This window comes from Rhinichthys klamathensis, unplaced genomic scaffold, assembly GCF_029890125.1.
Source record: "Rhinichthys klamathensis goyatoka isolate OS25496 unplaced genomic scaffold, OSU_Roscu_1.1 h1tg000141l_1, whole genome shotgun sequence".
Taxonomy (NCBI): domain Eukaryota; kingdom Metazoa; phylum Chordata; class Actinopteri; order Cypriniformes; family Leuciscidae; genus Rhinichthys; species Rhinichthys klamathensis.
In genome coordinates this window covers 1179573-1199582 of record NW_026606676.1, presented here as the reverse complement: position 1 = coordinate 1199582, position 20010 = coordinate 1179573, and positions in this window count along the sequence as shown.

Here is a 20010-nt window from a genome sequence, read left to right as displayed (position 1 = left end):
CCCCGTTTTCTTTACTAATTTTTTGTAGCCTATTTGTATTTGCACTTGATTTTTTTTTTATTCAAATCTGCTATCTGCATGCCTTTATTGGCGCCAATAGGTTTAAGAGCTTTTCAGTTCTTCAGAAAACATTCAGACAGTTTTTCGCTTCAGTTTGAAACCATATACCCCCCCCCCCCCCCACACACACCCCTCCCTTATAGATGCTATAGATAACTCAATATATCGATATCGTGAATTCTCTTGGCCACAATAAGCATAGTGTGAAAAATCTAACATCGTGACAGCCCTAGTGTCATCAAATCTCACATAATTACATTTGTATTAATTCCTTTTTAATAAAAATTTTTCATGTAAATTTAGAAATAGTTATAAATTTAGATTGGAAACGCATAATCTTCTGAATCTTTAGTAAGGTTGTAATTAGAGGTTGACCGGTATGGGTTTTTCTCTGGCTGATGCCGATATTTAGAAATCAGGGCAGCCGATGGCAGAAATATGATGCCGATTTTCTTTTTTCCTACCTTCTTCTCATAAAATCTAACAGTTAAAGTTATAAGAAGTGATACAGAAAGGCTACATGTTCTCATATCCATTTATTTAGTTCTAATGTCACAAGTAATAATGTCAAGGTTTACTGCTTTACATCATTCTTTTGTAGTGTGGTTTTGGTGAAGTGTTTATGTGTGTACCTTACTACTTCTCACCGCTGGTTACTGATGGTTTAGAACAATTATTTCAAGTGGCCCCCTGTCATTTCAAAGAATTGTACAACGGCGAGCACACCAAATATAAATGCCTCGTCTGTTTGGGGAGGTGCGCACACAGGCAAAAGTATAAACAAGGCTTTAAGAGTGCATTGTCCACGAGCAATGACATCGTGGAGGCTTTGTCGGACCCACAGACACATTTAATAAGGAAAGTTAACATGCATCTTTTAGCCAGAAGTTTTGTCTGAATTGCATGTTTCAGCTTTCACATGCAAATAACTTGTTGCACTTATGATAAGCATGGTCGGCATCAATTCTAGTTGACTAAAACTAAATTACGCTTTCAAAACGGTCTGTTTTCCCCTGCTATCATTAGCTGAAGCTGTGTGTAAACAAAGAAATGGCTGCCAAGTGTGAGTTGCTCCGTCTCACACGCAGCCTCAGAGGGAGAAAAATAATGCGGTACAGAAACCAATAAGAATTAATAACGTCAGAGGCTAAGAGTTTATCTATACAACGCAGGCTATTAACATTATAATAATTTAGCCGCTGGGCTCATTGTCATGTTTTGGTACCCGTGCCTACCTGTAGCCTAAACTACGACTGGTTTAAGGCTCTTTGAAGGCAGAGGGAGACATCACAGGGTTATGCCGGTGGAATGGCAATCTGCTTGACGCAAGAGGCAGCGTCACGTATTCCACAACAACGCTTAGCTGCTCGCAGATGCGCCTGGCTATTAATCGGCCTAATTTGCAGCACAATCTGCCGATGCCAGTTAATTAAAAAAAAAAAAATCGGTCAAAAAAATCGGTCTAGTTTTTTGTATATGTATATTTTGTATATTTTTGTAAATAATGTATATTTTAGAAGATTGCTTTAATATGTATATTGTAAACTAGTCTTCAAATTGAATTAAAGTACATTTGTGATTGATTTAATCATAAAGCAGTTTATGAATGATTGATGTGAACTGATGACTGTATGAATAAACATGAATGTAATGAGAGATCCGCAGAATGAAACAGTGGCTGAATCACGTCTCCTGATAGAGTGCTTTATTTTTCCACATGCTGTCTGCGCTGATTTACTAAATTAATTCTGCAGATCAGGTGATGGTTCAAACACTCACAATATCGCTGCTGAACACAATTGATCACGGTGAAATTCCATAATGAGCCTTTAATATACATAGGCCTGATAAATAGCCTATTCCACACTCAAGTGCATGCATAAAGCTTGTAAAAGTAATGATTATGAATATGTTGGAAAAAATAGCAAGGAGACATTTTAATTATTTATGAATAAACTTGTTTTCTGAGTCATTGCAAAGATGAAGTTAATGACGCTGTAGTATAGTGGCGTACCTACAGAGAAATGAGAAATGCATATTTAATACTGATAACATAATCAGAGAGTATTTGTTAACAATTTAGTTTAGTTTCGTTTACTTATTTATATAGCACCTAACAGGCTTCCTGTCACGGTGTGGGTTTTGTGTCTTGTCCCTTGTTCTTGTCTGTCATGTGATTCCCTGTTTGTCATGTGATCCTGCCATGTGTCTTGTCCCATGTTCAGCTGTTCCCCATTATGTTGATTAGTCTTCCCAGGTGTTTCAGTTTAACCACGCCCCCTTGTTATCTCGTTTAGCTTGTTTGTCCTTGTATTTAAGCCCTGTGTTTCACTTCAGTCCTTGTGAGTTCTTATGTTGTTGTGACGTTGTAATGTTTGCCTGTAGCTGTCTCCTTGTTCCTGTTCTGAGTTTCCTGTTCTGAGTTTTCCCTGGATTACCTTTTGTTTAATTAAATGTGTGCTTGAAATTGGATTCACTCTTCGTCTCTGCTTCAACGTGACACTTCCATTGTAGTTCCAAAGTGTTGTACATTGCAATAAAAAGCAACAGAACAAAAAGACAAAATATAAAAACATCCATGTACTAATGTACTAAAATGCCAAAGTGTAAATGCTGCCATTATATTGTTGATATAATTTATATATTATTTTTTTATTACCTCACTGAATGGAAGAGCTTTGGAATGGGCTACGGCTCTCTTGGAGAATTGTTCACCATTCACTTCTAACTCTGAGCAATGCCTAGCAGAGATGAGGAGGGTATTCATCCAGGAGGAGGAGTGGGGAAATGACCAACGATTACTTCAACTCACTCAAGAAACGCACAGTGTAGCAGAATTGGCTATTGAGTTCCGTACTCTGGCAGCGGAGAGTGACTGGAATGAACAAGCAGCATTTCATCATTTCATTCAGCTAAAAGATGAATTGATCTTCCGAGATCCTGCGCCTAACTTAGATTCTCTCATTGATGTCGCCATCCGAGTGGATAACCAAATTAGGGATATAATAGGAGGTCTGAAAATCAACAAAACCGAGTCACAGCGCAAAGCAACGTCAGTCCAGTTCAACCTGCTTTCTAAACTCTTTGCACAGAGGAACCCATGCAGCTTGGGTAGAATCGCTTATCACAATCTGAACGGCACAGACGTATGCGGGAGCGGCGCTGTCTATACTGTAGAGAACTAGGGCATTTTCGAACTCATTACCCTAAACTTGTGGGAAAAGAGATTTCTCGTCCAGAGAGAGGGGGGCTGAGACGAGAGAAATAATTGATCCCCGATCTTCAGCTGGATTTTCGACGGTGATGCATTTCCCCTGGGGCAATGGTTGGCACAAAGGTTCTGCATTTGTCGACTCGGGCGCTGCTGGCAATTTCATGGACAGTTCTCTGGCTAAGAGCTGGAAGATTCCACTCATAACTCTCCAGGATAAGTTCACGATAACATCCTTAGACAACAGACCTCTGGGGTCCGGCCAGGTAACACATCGTAACATTCCCATTTCATTTGAAATAGACTCTCATCAAGAAGCACTGTCTTTTCTTATTATTGACACACCCGAGTTCCCAGTTATCATTGGTTAACCTTGGCTAGTTTCTCACAATCCTCAGATTGACTGGCCAAGTAGCAGTTTCACCAGATGGGGATGTGCTGTCCAACGGCTGGACTTCTTTAATTTCCAGATTCTTTTTTGGGGCCTAAACGACAACTCTGGATCCAGCATGAGTCAAACACGGCAAGAACCAAGGTACTAGTCATTCCTCAAGTTAAACTTACACCCCCTGCTCTGGATGCTCCTTCTCCTGACCTATCTCGAGTTCCCCAGGTATATGTCGATCTCCAGGATGTGTTTAGTAAGTCCCAGGCTGATACTCTTCCTCCTCATCGACCCTATGATTGTGCCATTGAATTTTTGCCAGGATCTTGCCCTCCAAGAGGTGGACTTTTCTCGTTGTCAGCTCCAGAGAGGTCGGCAATGGATGAGTACATTCAGAAGGCACTAGAGAATGGATTAATTCGGCCTTCCACGTCACCACCAGGGGCTGGCTTCTTTTTCGTGGGTAAGAAGGATGGAGGTCTTCGCCCATGCATTGACTATCGTGGCCTAAACAACATCACAGTAAAGAACCGATATCCACTGCCACTTATGGCCACAGCCTTCAAACTCCTCCAGGGCGCTACCATCTTCACTAAGTTGGACCTCCGGAACGTGTACCATCTGGTGAGAATTCGGGAGGGGGATGAATGGAAGACGGCTTTCAACACTCCTACTGGATATTAGGAGTATCAGGTGATGCCCTTCGGGCTAGCAAATGCCCCGGCCGTCACAGGAAGAGGAGGACAGGTCGGAACCCATCATACCAAGGTCCAGAGTAGTGATGCATGGGTCGACTTTTTTCCAACCCGTGGGTCCAGCTTTTATTAAATTATTTGGCCCGCCCCAGCCCGCCCCGCACCACTGTATCTATTTTTACATCCCGCCCCGCACCGCACCCACACCGCACCCGCGACCATTAAATAGACATACTAGGCATGTAATGTAAAACAGCCTTTATTTCAGCCTTAAAGTGCTTGGAAACATCGCCCTGTAAACTGGCAACAACAAACGATTATGAATATGAACCATAAATCAGGTCATATTAATTAGATAATGATAAACATTGTGTGTGATTATCCCGGCGGTTGGGACATTCCACAAGATGCGTGTCATCACAGAAAACTTTTCATCACTGGATCGTTTTTTTTCGTTTATTTGAAGTGTGGTTTATGTCAGCTGAATGTGCGGAAGGCTTTTCAGAGAAGATAAGGCAACGTATTTTAGCACAATTCACACCCAGCGGTAATTCAGGAAAAACAAATCTCCAAATGCTCCACATGAAACTTTAGTCTCCCGACCTTACCATCGTGTTGTTTATTTTGATTAATTTGTGCGAGGGAGAGAGAGCAAGACAGGGCTTAGTTTTGAGACGGTGAAGCCTACTTTCGCTCCGAAGAGAGAGAGAGTGCGCGCGCGCGCGACCGGGGCTCTCTCTCTCTCTCTCTTCTCGTTCGGTTTAACATGCGCCCTGTCACAAGCGCAGCGGTTCATCTACATTACCAGAGAGACAATTTTACTCACCGATCAAATAAGAATTTGGCATTACAAAAATTCGCTTTGGACGCCGTGCTATGGTGCTTGATAAAGGACAAAAGGGACAGTTGTGAGTTCACGGTCTGTAGCCTACATACTATGGCTGACTCAGAGCAGGAGCATCGATAAGAGGACTCGTTAACGTCGAGGGCATACAATATCGATAGATCGTAAAACTTAGAACCGGTTCTCAATTCCCATCCCTACTCTTGACATGCAGGAAGTGCCAGTTTTGTGGCTCTCGTGTTTGTATATTTTTTCACACGAGTTGCAGTTCACGTAGCCGATACTGCTGTTGTCTCCTGCTGCAACTATATCTGAGAACCGGTCCCAAACATTACATTTAGCAGCCTGACCTTTTTTTCTTTTAATTATGTAAATTCTCAACCTCAATTTCTCCCGCACCTCGTCTTCCATCTTCACTTTTATTTCTCAGTTTTTGTTGTCGTGGCTGGCGGCGGGAGCTGCTTGGCGCGCCGCTTTCGTGATGTGTCACGTAACGCCAAAGGTTTGGGGACATCACGCAAGTTATGTTGCTATGGCCTTCGTATTGTAACCTTATCAAAGAACCTAATAAAATATGAAAATAGATATTCCCAAATATTTAATATAGGCTGTAAATTGCACTCAACATACATGGATTTAAAAAAAAAAAAATGTAATGACCCGCCCCGCAAATAAAGTGACAATATCTTTCCCCGCCCGAACCCGACCCGCAGGTTACCCGTAGGGCTGGTCCGAATACCATTTTTTGAGCGTCGAAGCTTCGGTAGTAATGAATCTCTATATGTCTGTCTGTCCGTTTGCATTTTGATTATTTCGAGAACCGTTCATCCAAACGACTTCACAACGGAGTGCAGTGTCGTATTTGGTGCAATATAGATAGACAGGCGAGATGCGACATGTTCAGAATTAATAAACTTAGGGATCTAATAAACTACAGAACAGCGGGAGCGGGATGCGCGCGCCTCACGCGAGCAGAGCTTATATGCTCCGAAACCGGACACTGCACTAGTGATATAAAACACACACACAGGTCTGTTAACTTAAGCAATATTTTTAATAAGGTAGTCTAATATTTTTCTCACTAACAAATTACTGACAAAGTAGGGTAGATTTAAATAAAGAAGTGGCGCGCCTCACGCGAGCAGAGCTTATATGCTCCGAGAATGGACACTGCACTAGTGATATAAAACACACACACACACAGCTCTGTTAACTTAAGCAATATTTTTAATAAGCGAGTCTAATATTTTTCTCACTAACAAATTACTGACAAAGTAGGGTAGATTTAAATAAAGAAGTGGCGCGCCTCACGCGAGCAGGGCTTTATGCTCCGAGAATGGACACTGCACTAGTGATATAAAACACACACACACACACACACACAGGTCTGTTAACTTAAGCAATATTTTTAATAAGATAGTGTAATACTTACGAAATTTAAAAAAATAAAAACGAAATTTAAATAAATAAAAAATTCAAACGAAATTTAAATAAATAAAAACGAAATTTAAATAAATAAAAACGAAATTTAAATATAGAAAAACGAAATTTAAATAAATAAAAAATTTAAACGAAATTTAAATATAGAAAAACGAAATTTAACTAAATAAAAAATTAAACGAAATTTAAATATAGAAAAACGAAATTTAAAAAAAAAAAAAATTTAAACGAAATTTAAATAAATTAAAACGATATTTAAATATAGAAAAACGAAATTTAAATAAAGAAAAACGAAATTGTGACGTGAAGTCCCAGTAAAAGTCTCCTATATTTCGCAGTAGATTATTTTAGATTGATAATAACGGGTAAAAGGGATAATAAATTTAGTTTCTATTATTCTATTTTCCACAATGTCAAAGCAACGCAGCTTAACCCAAAATACAAGCTCAGGCATGCACTTCTGTCAATACAAACTCCGCTGTTCTGCGCTCTAGTCAGAGAATAGTCGGAGCCAGAGAACACTTTTAGTAGTCCAGGAAGAAGCAAATATATTTATTAAGTAGCTATAATGAAGTTATATGTTAAGTATTATATTTCACCAGATTTTATAGTGTAAAACATATTCAAGCGCAAATGAGAACTGTTTCGAGGGGGATGCCAGGTGTGCAAAAAAAACCAGAATTTTCGTATGTCACATTTTCAAATCGAATACCAAACCACCGAATGAATATTCGAATATTCGGGTCCAGCCCTAGTTACCCGCTGGGTCCGCGGGTTATGAGACGACCCGCACATCACTAGTCCAGAGTGCTGGCAGGCATCCAGTGGGACTTGGAGACGGCAGTACGGAAGGCTCAACATCACCAACCTGACCCAGTTAATGGCCCATCGAGTCTCCTCTTTGTGCCAAACACCGTAAGGTCCAAAGTATTGCAGTGGGGTCACGCCGCACCTTCATCTGGTCATCCGGGAGTCCTTAGAACCCAGAGGCGGATCCAATCTGGTGGCCCAACATGGGAACTGATGTGTTAGATTTGTTGCCGTATGTTCCACTTGCGCCCAGACTAAGAAACCTAGAACCCTCCCTCAAGGTAAACTACATCCCCTCCCTATCCTGAGTCGACCCTGGTCCCACATATCCATGGATTTTGTTAATGGCCTACCCAATTCTCAAGGTAACACCGTGGTTCTTGTAGTAGTTGACAGATTTTCTAAGGCATGTCATCTCATTCCCACCTCTAAAATTCCTACAGCAGGCCAGACGGCAGAACTTCTCATGCAACATGTCTTAAGAATTCATGGTTTTCCTCAGGATATGGTGTCTGATCGGGGTTCCCGGTTTACCTCAAGATTCTGGAAGGCTTTTGGACATCTAATCGGTTCCACCATCAGCTTGTCCTCAGGGTTCCATCCCCAATCCAATGGCCAGACAGAGAGAGTGAACCAGAAGATTGAGAAGACCCTAAGGTGTCTTGTCTCGAACAACCCGAGTACATGGAATTACAAGTTGGTCTGGGCGGAATTTGCCCATAACACTCTCTATCACTCATCATTGGGTATGTCTCCATTTGAATGCCAGTATGGGTTTCCCCCCTCTCTGTTTTCTGAACAGGAGCTCCAAGCACAGGTAACGGCAGCGGCCCAGTTAGTCCAGAGGTGCCGAAGGGTCTGGCGGAGAGCTCGGGCAGCCCTGTTAAAGTCGTCCCAGAAACAAACAGAAACAGGCCAATCGAAGTCGGTGGATAGGTCATTCATTCTGTCCTGGACAGAGAGTGTGGCTTTCGACTAAGAATCTTCCATTGCTCCTCGAGTCACGGAAACTAGGTCCTAGATACATTGGACCTTTCAAGATTCTCAAGAAAATAAACCCGGTCTCTTACCAACTTCTATTGCCCAGATCCATGCGCGTACACCACACATTCCATGTTTCATGGCTAAAACCTGTCATCTACTCTCATTTGTCTCCTGTAGGTAAACTACCTCCAGTTCCTCGGATGGTGGAGGGGCAACTGGTTTACTCCGTGCAGAGATTATTGAACATGCGCCAAGTACGGGGAGGGGTCCAATATTTGGTTGACTGGCAAGGCTATGGTCCAGATGAGCGTCGTGGGTACCAGCTAGAGACATACTGGACCCAGATCTCATCAGGGACTTCCACAGACTAAAAGGAACGTCAGGAGCCGTTCATCAAGAGAGGGCTCCTGTAAGACTTGCAATACGTCCTCCAACCACTAGGGGTCACACTCCTGCCATGACCAGCGGTATCTCTCCCAGTCACTAGGGGCTGCAGGAGGTCTTTTGCCTGCAATCCTCCTCCCAGTTGCCAGGGGGAAACCATTGGCAAGAACTCTCAGTTGTACTTGGCAATCATTGTTGATGATACTCACCTGTGTAGGGCCCTATTTAAGTTTGCCTTTTGTCATTGTTTTTTGTTCAGTCTTCAGCCTACCTACCTGTGTATCCCGTGAGTTTATTGTGAGCCATTGTGCTTGTTTTGTTTTCCTTTTTGTGACAGTTGGAAGCTTTGCTTCTAGTTTATATGTTTGTACTTTGTTTTTTGATCTTTCTAAAAGTAAAATCTATTTGAAGTTTATTCTGCTCGTCTCCTTGAGATCTTTGTTACTCTGATTAGCTCACTCAGGAAGAGCACCAGCTCTGTGTCCAGGAGACCGGGGTTCCCGCTGAAGACAACATTCCAGGTCTTAGTCTATAGTCCCTGCTTCTATATCATAATAGTGTGTATAGTAAATGTTTTGACTTATTTTCTCAAGTAATTTAATTAAAGCTTCTATTTAAAGACACAATAAAAGCTTTTTATATTTTAAATTTAAAGTGTTTTTGTAAATAATAATAGAAGGTTATTTGCCATTTGATATCAAAGTCTTCTGGTGTTTTAAAGGGTAATATTCAAGCTGATAGAAGCTGTTTTGCACATTTTAATTTCCAGTGCAATATTGTTACTGTAAAGCATCACATTTGCTTTGTTTAAGTTTTAGAGTATTTACATTCAACTGACATTTACATTTGACTAAGTGTTGAAGGTTGATTTAGATGTTTTGTTACCTATGCATATGCAAAATGTCAGAGCCAAGTGAGCCCACAATGAAGTGTATTAGAACTTCCTGTTATCGTATCGGCAGATACTAAAAATGGCAAGGTCGAAGAGTCGCAGTTTCTGTTGAGTTCCAGGCTGTTCGTCTTCCACCCAAAAACAGCCCTACCTTTCGTTTCATTCTTTTCTTGTGGATCCAAACCTGAAACCCAAATGGATACAGGCTATCCGAAGAGAGGAAGGGAACAGTTTGATATAAAAAGAGATAGCACCTATGTCTGCAGCCGGCACTTCGCTCCGCAGGATTACATTGGTGGCTGCGTCGTTCGTCGCCTGAAGAGTGGTGTTGTCCCGAGCCTATTTCCTTGGAACAATTTTACTGCTCCTTTGAGAAGGGAGTCAGTATATGACAGAACCATCAAACGTCAGTCTAGAATCCTGCTATGCTGTGAAGATAGCACCATGGTGGCTAAGGCAGTAAGGATGGATCACGACTACGTGACACACCCACCTGCAGGTAAGATTGTTCATAATGTGTTTAGTAAGTTAACGCTAGTCAACTATGTGTACCGTTAATGGATAAATGCATTTCTAACTGAACAACTTAACCCTTGTGCATCAATTAAAAAAAAGTTACACAGGTACATAGAGGACAAAAATGTCCGTATCAAAAAACTGTCATAAAATGTTTAAACTTGGGAGCACAGACTTAAGTTTGGTCTTATTTTAAAGAAGACCCTTTGCAGATTATTGCTTACAATTAATTAAAATGAATAAGTAAATCCAAAAAAAAGTTTTATAGGTTTAAGTTTATGAACATTATTTTATATAAATATATATTTTATAAAACAAGTTGAACTCTAAAACGTCTACAAAATCAAAGCCATAAATCTAAAGTTGTGTTCCAAATTTGAGGTTGATATCTTTGATAGCGGTAATTATTTTGTTTGGGCGCAGTAACAGATTTTCCCCATTGGATGCCAGCAAAACTCCACTGGTGCACACAGTGATTTGATTTGTTATTTGCTGTTGAGTTTCTCTCTCTCAACATTACGAACACACACATGCGCGCACACACACATATTTTTTTTTTTAACTAACGTTAGCCTACATCTGTAACATAGTCTCATGCTGTCTAGCTGTACGGGGCTCTGAATGACATTCTTTTTGCAGTGATGTCATTTAAGAGTTGACATGATTACTGTTCTGTGTTGTGTTGAAAGGTACCATAAATATGTTAAGACTGGTTTTAACATATTTTTTTTTTTAACTAACGTTAGCCTACATCTGTAACATAGTCTCATGCTGTCTAGCTGTACGGGGCTCTGAATGACATTCTTTTTGCAGTGATGTCATTTAAGAGTTGACATGATTACTGTTCTGTGTTGTGTTGAAAGGTACCATAAATATGTTAAGACTGGTTTTTAATTTCTTTATCTTTACAGGTGCTCTGGATGAGGCTTTGGATTACATCCATGACTTAGAAGCCATGTTGCACAACACTGACCTACCACCCCCTACTCCAGGGGTCTCAAACTCGCGGCCCGCGGGCCATTTGCGGCCCGCGGGGTGATATTTTGTGGCCCCCTACTTGACATTAAAGTTTAATGTTAGTGCGGCCCGTCGTTGCGTGTGCCGCGTAAAAAAAAAAAAAAAAAAAAAATGTATCCCTTATGAGCTACCATAGATAGTCTCGTGACAGCTTACGGAGGGTTTGTTGTCAATAGTTGTCATAGACAACCGCGAAGTACAAACATACTGCGCCTGGAAAAAATGAGCGCGTCGCTTCAATTATGAGCGCGCTTGCCACGCGCCTACATTTGAAATTACGAACTTGAGCGCGCAAAATATGTGAGCGCGATATGTGAACGGCCCCTTGGCGAGCTGCCACCAATCAGGCCACGAGCTACTGGCAGCTCGCGACCGACGTGTTGGAGAGAGACACTGCTCTAAAACAATGTGAGAATGATCACTTTGAGCTTGTAATATGTGTCCAACAGGTTGATAAGAAGGTTTGCTTTGATTTGTGCAGTCAGTAATTTGAGACACTATACAAAGAATTCAATAAGACGGGCAGACATGACTGCAAATATTTGTATTTCAAAAGCAATAATTGTTTTTCTAAGTATAATAAAAGGAAATGTGCCTTCCAAAAAAAACATTCAATATCATTAAAGTGTTGTATAAAGAAAATAAAAAGGACATAAGCAAATATAAATATCACAAATATGTGTTATAGACAAAGAAAGTTTGTAAAATGAACTTCAACTGTCAGAAGGACAGCTCATGAAGAACCAATCATGTACAGAAAGGAATGTTCAAATTCAGAGGAACAGTTCAGAAGAAACGTTAATAAATATTGAGAAGATTGGATCAGTTGTGCTCCTTTTTTGGAATACTTGAATACTATTTTTTTGTGGAATACTTGATGCGGCCCAGCCTGACCCCGACTCTACCTCCAGCGGCCCCCAGTTAATTTGAGTTTGAGACCCCTGCCCTACTCTCTTCAGCCGATACTGTTTATCGGACGACCAAATTCGTTTCTGCACCAAATTGCCATCCGAGAGCGTTTTTACTATTTTTTTGGGAGTCGATTGCACTATCTGCTCTTAGACTGGTGTACTGGACCAAAGCAAAGAGGGCAGGTGAGGAAGGCTGCCAAGATCCCAGCCCACCACACATCATGCCATTAATAGATGAGTTCTTGACATACTCCATGTGGGTTGCTGTTGGCATGAAGGAGCAGCTCATTGCTGACATGTTCAATGTGAGCATTGCCAGGGTCAGCAGGGTTACAATCACCTGGGCCAATTATCTTTTTATGATGCTGAGCTCACTTCCCATCTGGATAAGCAGGGAAAAGGTTAAGTCCACTATGCCCCTTAAATTCCAGAGGTACTGTCCTAACGTCAGAGTGATACTGGACTGCACAGAAATTGCCCTGGAGACAGCCTCATCCCTGACCTTACAGTCGGAAACATTTTTTGGCTTCAAAAACAGGACGACATTGAAAGGCCTGATTGGAGTTGCTCCCAATGGTTCGGTGACATTCGTCTCACCCCTGTACACTAGGTGCATCTCGGATAAGGAGATCACCAGGATCAGTGGAGTCCTTCCCTTGCTGGAGCCAGGAGACGACATCATGGCGGACAAAGGGTTCCTCATTCAAGACCTCCTTGCTGACGTTGGAGCTAAGCTCATCATTCCACCTTTTAAGCGTTCAGCTCAATTCAGCAAAGAGGAAACGGATAAAACCCAAGCCATTGCCCGCCTCAGAATTATAGTGGAGAGAGTGATCGGTAGGGTAAAGTCTTTTCACATCTGGGACTCTCCTGTGCCGCTCACACTGATTGGCAGTGTGAATCAGATCTGGCTTAACTGTTGTGTTTTAGCAAATTATCAAGGACCTTTTTGTTTTGAAGAGTGAATGAATTCATGTTTTGTATGTAAATAATGTATAATGTGTAAATAATTTAGTGTTCCCACATATTCTTAAACTTTAAATTAAATAGAATTTTTATATTAATATTGTTCTGTTGAAATGTGACTGATTTCACTAAAACATTAGATGAACGATTAAAACAATTTTGGTCAAAATGATGCATCCTTTAATTTTTTGGTATGTATGTGTAACATCAACTGATTAAAACCAACTTATTCAATAAATAACACAAACATTTACAATAAAAAAATAACATTACAGTTCATCAACAGTAAGACAGCAGGCAAAACTGATTGGTAAAGACAAGATTACTGGAATTCAAGGTATGCATTCATGTATGTGCCATAATAATATACATCTAATTTCTCTTTCATTTCCGCTATGAATGAGTCATCACGCCAAATACTTTGATAAGGTATCTGTAACAAAGTCACACCATGTCAGTCCTGTGATTGCCAGTTGGCCCTGAACCTGCCAGTAGTATTTATGTGAACGCTTCAGACTGTGGCCTTCCTGCACCTTGAGGTGAGCAACCTGAGATGGATCATTTTTTGTGCTGCTCTTCACCTCAACCAGGCCAAAAGGAGGCGACTCTGAAGGGTCAACCACCCGACCGTCTGGACTGGCCCCGAGATGTGGTGCATTAGGGTGAATGACGAAACCTGCAGGTAGCACATTAACCCGGATCAGTTCAGCATAGTTTGCCAGCACTTCAGGCTCCACCAGCAGACCACGCTTCATTGCAGCTGTTTGCTTTGTGGAGCCTCTGATCATCTGAATAGCTGCAGACTCTTGCTCTTCACGACACGCCTTACTACAACAAGCATCCCAAAAACGACTGGCAGTCAGCCTTGGTCACCGTAGCTGTGTCCACGCAGGACATTTGGACTGCTGCTGAGTTTCTTTTGCTATCTCGCTGGACAGCATCGGTGACGCTTCAAGAGACTGGAGATGCATTAACTGATGTAATGTACCGAAATGCAACCTGGGAAAAGTGTGCTGCATCAGAGGAAGGGACGGAAATTCTGGAGCCATGTGGTGTAGGATGAGGTCACTGGACTTCTTGGGTGGACAGTGATAGGACATGGGGGATCCACGAGGGACAGACCCAAATTTAGATGGCGTCAACTCCCATCCAATACAACAGCTATGAGAGGCTGAGGCTGCACCTGGCTTAATTTGCTTCCAGATGCCATCATATATGGATCTGCCAGTGGTCCTAGACAAAAGAGCAAAGAGATACACAAGATTATTGGTCACACAAAAGAATAGTTAGACATGAGTGCTTAACTTCATTTACATTTTATTTATTGTATCTGCGGTAACCATTATGATGTTAGTCATAACATAAAAAAACGTAACTTACTCTAACAAAGCAACAATCAAACAGTTAACAAATTAATCGCCTGTATATGCCTTGTACAATGTGGACCTCAGACCGTTCTGACCCACTATTTTGGGGTTCAGGTTCAGGATGGATTCCCTTAAAAAAAGTAAAAGACAAAAAGCAGTTACAGTCTGTAGTAGGGCTGCACGATATTGAAGAAAAATGCATTATGCGATAACTCATTAAATAATGCGATATTCGATATGCGATACGATGATGCTTAAAGTGTGTAAAATAAACTTAAATTATCTTTAAAATTATATAACCTACATACGTGTTTCACATTCTTTTGTGGTAAGAAAACATCCCTACAGCTTCTGCAAGTGAAAAGCAGTGTTTTACTATCGCATAAGAAGTAAGTGTTATTTTAACATCAGTGTAAACAACTGGGTTTAGGGTTTCAGGAAGGCCTACATTAGGTTTATTTAACAAAAGAAACTGAATAATCAAATGTAAAAATAAAACCCTGATAGTTTTCACTGTATGAATTAAATTTACAGTCTACTGATTCCAATTAAAGCTACAAAAGTTATTCAGCCAAGAGCAGTGTGATTTTCTCTTTGTCTTTTGTTCATGACCCCAGTTATTGCAAGCCGGTGCGATATGCATACGCGATATATACATTTGCGATATTTTAATAATTTTGATATATTGTGCAGCCCTAGTCTGTAGTCACTACTAGGGGTGGTTTTATAATAATTTACAGTTGTTTAGATACGCATCGGTTCTTAAATCATAATGACATGTTTATCACAAACCCACCTGTGTTCTGTGCCATCTTTCCAAGCCACTTGTGCAGGAAAGAGGGGGGAGGGGGGGGGGGGGGGGTGGAATAGCACAGTTATTAACAGCTGTGAATAATGTGCGGTCTGGTACAGGATGGCAACTATGTGATTGCAGAATCCTTTACCAGCCGCACAACTGCAGGTGAACGCTATCAGGTTGGCACTTTCTGCCTCCAGTGATATCTAGACACAATAACAAATTAAATAGGTTACACTGAAGTCATACATGTGTCACGCTGTGACAATTTCATCTTTTGTCTCCGTGCAAGGCGGAACTAATGTTCGCCGCGATTGCCTATCGCCGGACTCATAACAATGGAACACCGGGTTAGTTCCGGGTTAGCGGAAAAGTCCCGCGAATGGGGTAATTAATCGGGATCGCCGACAGCTGCGCGAAAAAGGAGTGAAGCTCCGCGATTGGGACACGTTGCCCTTAGGGGAGGATAAGAGGAGAGAGTACAGACTGGAGGGTGGTGTTGTTTTGGGGACTGTGATCTCGGAGGAAGCGTGAGCATTGGAGAAGAAGAGATGGGGCCGGCAAACGGGCGCGGCACTGTGAGTTTGGGAGAAAGAGCACGCCGACTCAACGGGAAGGAGGGAATCGTTGGACATTGAGATCGTTTACGAGAGACTGTGAGTAGTCCAATCAATCTCCATCTTCCTCTCTCGTGTCTACGGGACTCCTTGATGTGAATGCCAGGTCAGAAAATGGGTGACGGCCCTCTATATGTGTATTTCCCACGGAGTGCTGAGATGAAGTGATGTGATGCACTGTTTTGATGTGTGAAGTGTGAACTTAAACCCGCTGGATGTCCATTCCTTACCTGAGTTTTCTATCACGTTCTGAAGATACAAGAAGAGGCTAACACTGTTGTACTCCACAGACAATTGAGTGTATTATCTGACAGTGCCTATTGTGAAGAGGAACACGTGGGTGAATGCTCGACTGACTGCTTTGCAGTGAAGTCCCCCAGCCGTGAGTTCTCTGTCTGTCGTCTGTGGAAAGAAGAGGATTACGTGCTTGTATATTCACCTGTCTGTTCGCAGCGAAACCCTCCTGCTGCAAGCTCTGCGTCTGCCGGCCCCACGAGAGGAATATGTGCCTGTATACTCACCCGTCTGCTTTGCAGAGAAGCTCTCCAGCCGTAAGTCCCCTGTCTGTCACCTGTGAAGAAGAGGATTACGTGCCCGTATGCTCACCTGTCTGCTTTGCAGAGAAGCTCTCCAGCCGTAAGTCCTCTGTCTGTCACCTGTGAAGAAGAGTACGTGCCCGTATGCTCACCTGTCTGCTTTGCAGAGAAGCTCTCCAGCCGTAAGTCCTCTGTCTGTCGCCTGTGAAGAAGAGTACGTGCCCATATGCTCACCTGTCTGCTTTGCAGTGAAGCTCGCCAGCCTGAAGTTCTCCAGCCTGAGGCCTCCAGCCATAAGCTCTCCGTCTGTCACCGTGAAGAAGAGGTGGACATACCCGAAACGCGCACCTGGATTGTCCTCGGACGGAACGACCCTGTGCAGAAGACTCAACCTTTAAATCTTTTATCCTATTTTATATTTAATAAATTATTATTCCTTTGAAGTCTTGTTGTCTGTCCTTCTTGCCTGGCCTCTGTCCGACTCCCCAAGGGTGGTACTGGTCCTGAGGGGTGGGTGCAGCCCGATTGGTCCGCCCCGACCTGTGACACATGCGCTGTTACATCAATGTTCATAATAACATGATACTATAACTTTCAGTAAAGAAATAGTAAGTGAAGAAAGTGCCACAACCGCAGCAAGAAGAGTAAACACACCAGAACGGGCAACTTATAGAACTTTTGCCAAACGGCATTCTGTCTATAGTCAAACCTCCAGTTTGTGAGGCTCCTCGCTCTTCCTCATTGACCTGAAGCATCTACCTCTCACTATAACCTGTCCCTGGAGTATATCTGATACTATAACCGCATGCAACAAGAAAATATTACGTGTTATCTCACATAGAAATACACAACTTTACTTCGTAACGTTAAGTCACAACACAATGTCAGTAACATTTACCTAGTAACATTATAGCTTCACCAAATTACTGGTTGTTATGTTATCTCATACCCTCTCACTTAAACATACACACGACATATTCACTGCGATGTGTTATACCTTATATTACAAATTCACAACACCTAAGATTTACCATTACTTACTTTACAGTTAACGTTAACAGAGTTAAAACCGGTGATATGGTTGAAGCTAGCTATAGCAATTTCTTGATTTCTTACCTTGGTAATTGTGGATAAACTCTTCGTGGAAGAATTTATATCCCTTCTCCAGTTTGTTCCCTTTAGTGGACGAATGTATCTCCACACTCTTCACCACATCGGCGCTGGTGATCTTCGGAAGACAAGGCAGGCTAGTCGAAAACACTCTAACGGTAGCTGCCATTTCTCCGTCAACAAAACTTACACCGGAACTGGGTTTACGCTTCCTTGACGTATTTCCGTTTTTTTGCGTAAATGGTCTGTTGTCGAGATAATTCAGCACGCCCACTCCCCGGAGTCTCAGGGGAGAAAGCGCCGTGTCCATGCACTTCGTAAATGTACGGGGTGCTAGGGACAGAACGAACGGTAGAACTGTGTATTGATAAGCTTGCCCCTCGAAGGTGAATCTCAAGAATGGCCTGTGATGGGGGGCTATCTGGATGTGAAAGTATGCGTCTTATAGATCCACAGTGAAAAACCAACTTGTGCGAGGATTTGTCTGATAGTCAACATTCTGAACGGCCGTCTCATGAGAGCTTTGTTCAGATGCCTTAAGTCTAATATGGGTCTGATGCCGCCGTCTTTCTTCGGTACTAGAAAATAACGGCTGTATAACCCTGAGTGTTTTAGCGCGGAGGGAACCAATTCTATCGCCCCTTTTGCTAACAGATTTAGAAACTCGGAGCAAAGCACGTGACACACGCTGCTTCTCACCAAAGTCTCGAGAACCGCCTGAAACTTTGGGGGTCTTCGAGCGAACTGGAGCGAGTAGCCTCGCTTTTTTGTGTTTATAACCCAACTCAATACACCGGAAATGGCTTGCCAGTCCAGAGCCTTTGTGGCTAGGGTTTGACAGAAATGGGCCACCCAGAGCCGTATAGAGAGAGAGTTGCGACAACTCTATTGACTCCAATGGAAAGTTTTTTTTACAGCAATGGCGGCTCGCGGAGCCTCTCAATAGTTCCCGGAAGCAGCAGCAGCGCGGTAGAGTTACAGCAGAACAGACCGTTTGTGATGCACTTTTAAAAGGTAAGATATTAAAAGAATAAGATTGTATATTATCAGTACATCTGAATCAAAGTAACTTATGTATTAAAGCATGCTAGTTGATTATTGCTCTCTAAATTTGTAGTTTTAGGGGACGTTATCAGGTAAAATAAAGGTCATTGGATAAAGTTAGTACTGCATAACAAACCACGAACAGCATATTAATGGTTAAACCCGTTCTATTAATGCATGTTTATCTTTTGTTGTGTAATAAGAGGGAAAGAATTCTAAACAGTGTTAAATATAACATTGGGGAGTGTGAAAGTGATACGTGTAAGTGATAAAATGAGAATATCGGTTTCATTCCATATTAAATGTGCAATAAAGGAAAAATAATCCTTATTTTAGATTTCATATTTGAGTAAGCAAAAACGTATGGTTGGAGTTTTTTAGGCATTGTGTTTCTGTTGACTATTACCTGTCTATATTATGTTTCAGCGCAGCTGATTTGTATTGATGGGAAAGGGAGATGGAAGTTTATAAGTAAGATTAAAAACCATGCTTAAAACGGCAGCAAGCCGTGTTCTAGATCAAATCACACTAGGCTAAATGAGGTATTATAAATACCATAACTGTATTATATACTACTATAAATAATTTGTCCCGTTTGTCTCCTTTATCTCTTTCAACACAAGAAGCACAAAGGGGTTCTAGTGGATCCTGAAGACTCCTGTACTAATGCTGTTCCCTCACCTTCAGTCTCAGCTTCTTGGATTTTGCAAGACTTTACTTGCTCCTTATTTTTAATAAACATTAAACTTCCCAGTGTTGGTCTTTGTGAAAAAGTGCAGATACACCTAAGTATGATTAGCACAACATGTTTAGTTCTGTTTAGATTGCTCTGCTGACTTGAGCATATTTCTGGTCTCCGTGTCGGACACTACAAGAACAACAGAGGAAAGGGCAGACGACATGCTTGACATGCAGTTTATTAGACATTTATAAATCCCTTTGTGCTAAATCAGTGCTAAAGTCTGTATGTATGCATGTATGCATGTATAGGTCATTGACAAAAATCTTTTCGAAATTGATGTAATGTATATTTTTGTGTCATGAACAATGTATTTACCGTAATTCCTCAAATAAAGGCCGGGGCCTTTATTTACCTGAACTGCAGATGGTAGCCGGCTTTTATTTGAAGCAGGCTTTTATTAGAGGCAGGCCTTTATTTCTAATTCGCGATCCCCGCCCGCCCGCCAGCCAAGTTTCCATGGTGACGCGACATGCTTGGCACGTGTTCACCACAGCCAAAATAGCGCTGTATGACAGATGTAGCGCTTTTATTTCTAAAAAATTAACAAACTTGCTTACCATGTCATCAACTATCTTCTATTCTGACTCTCAAATCCGTGTAAGTGAGTTTGTTTTGTCGTTTAAAACCCTTTATAAATGATCTTGATCTGTAACGTGAGATGGGCACCGCAGTTCGGAGATTCC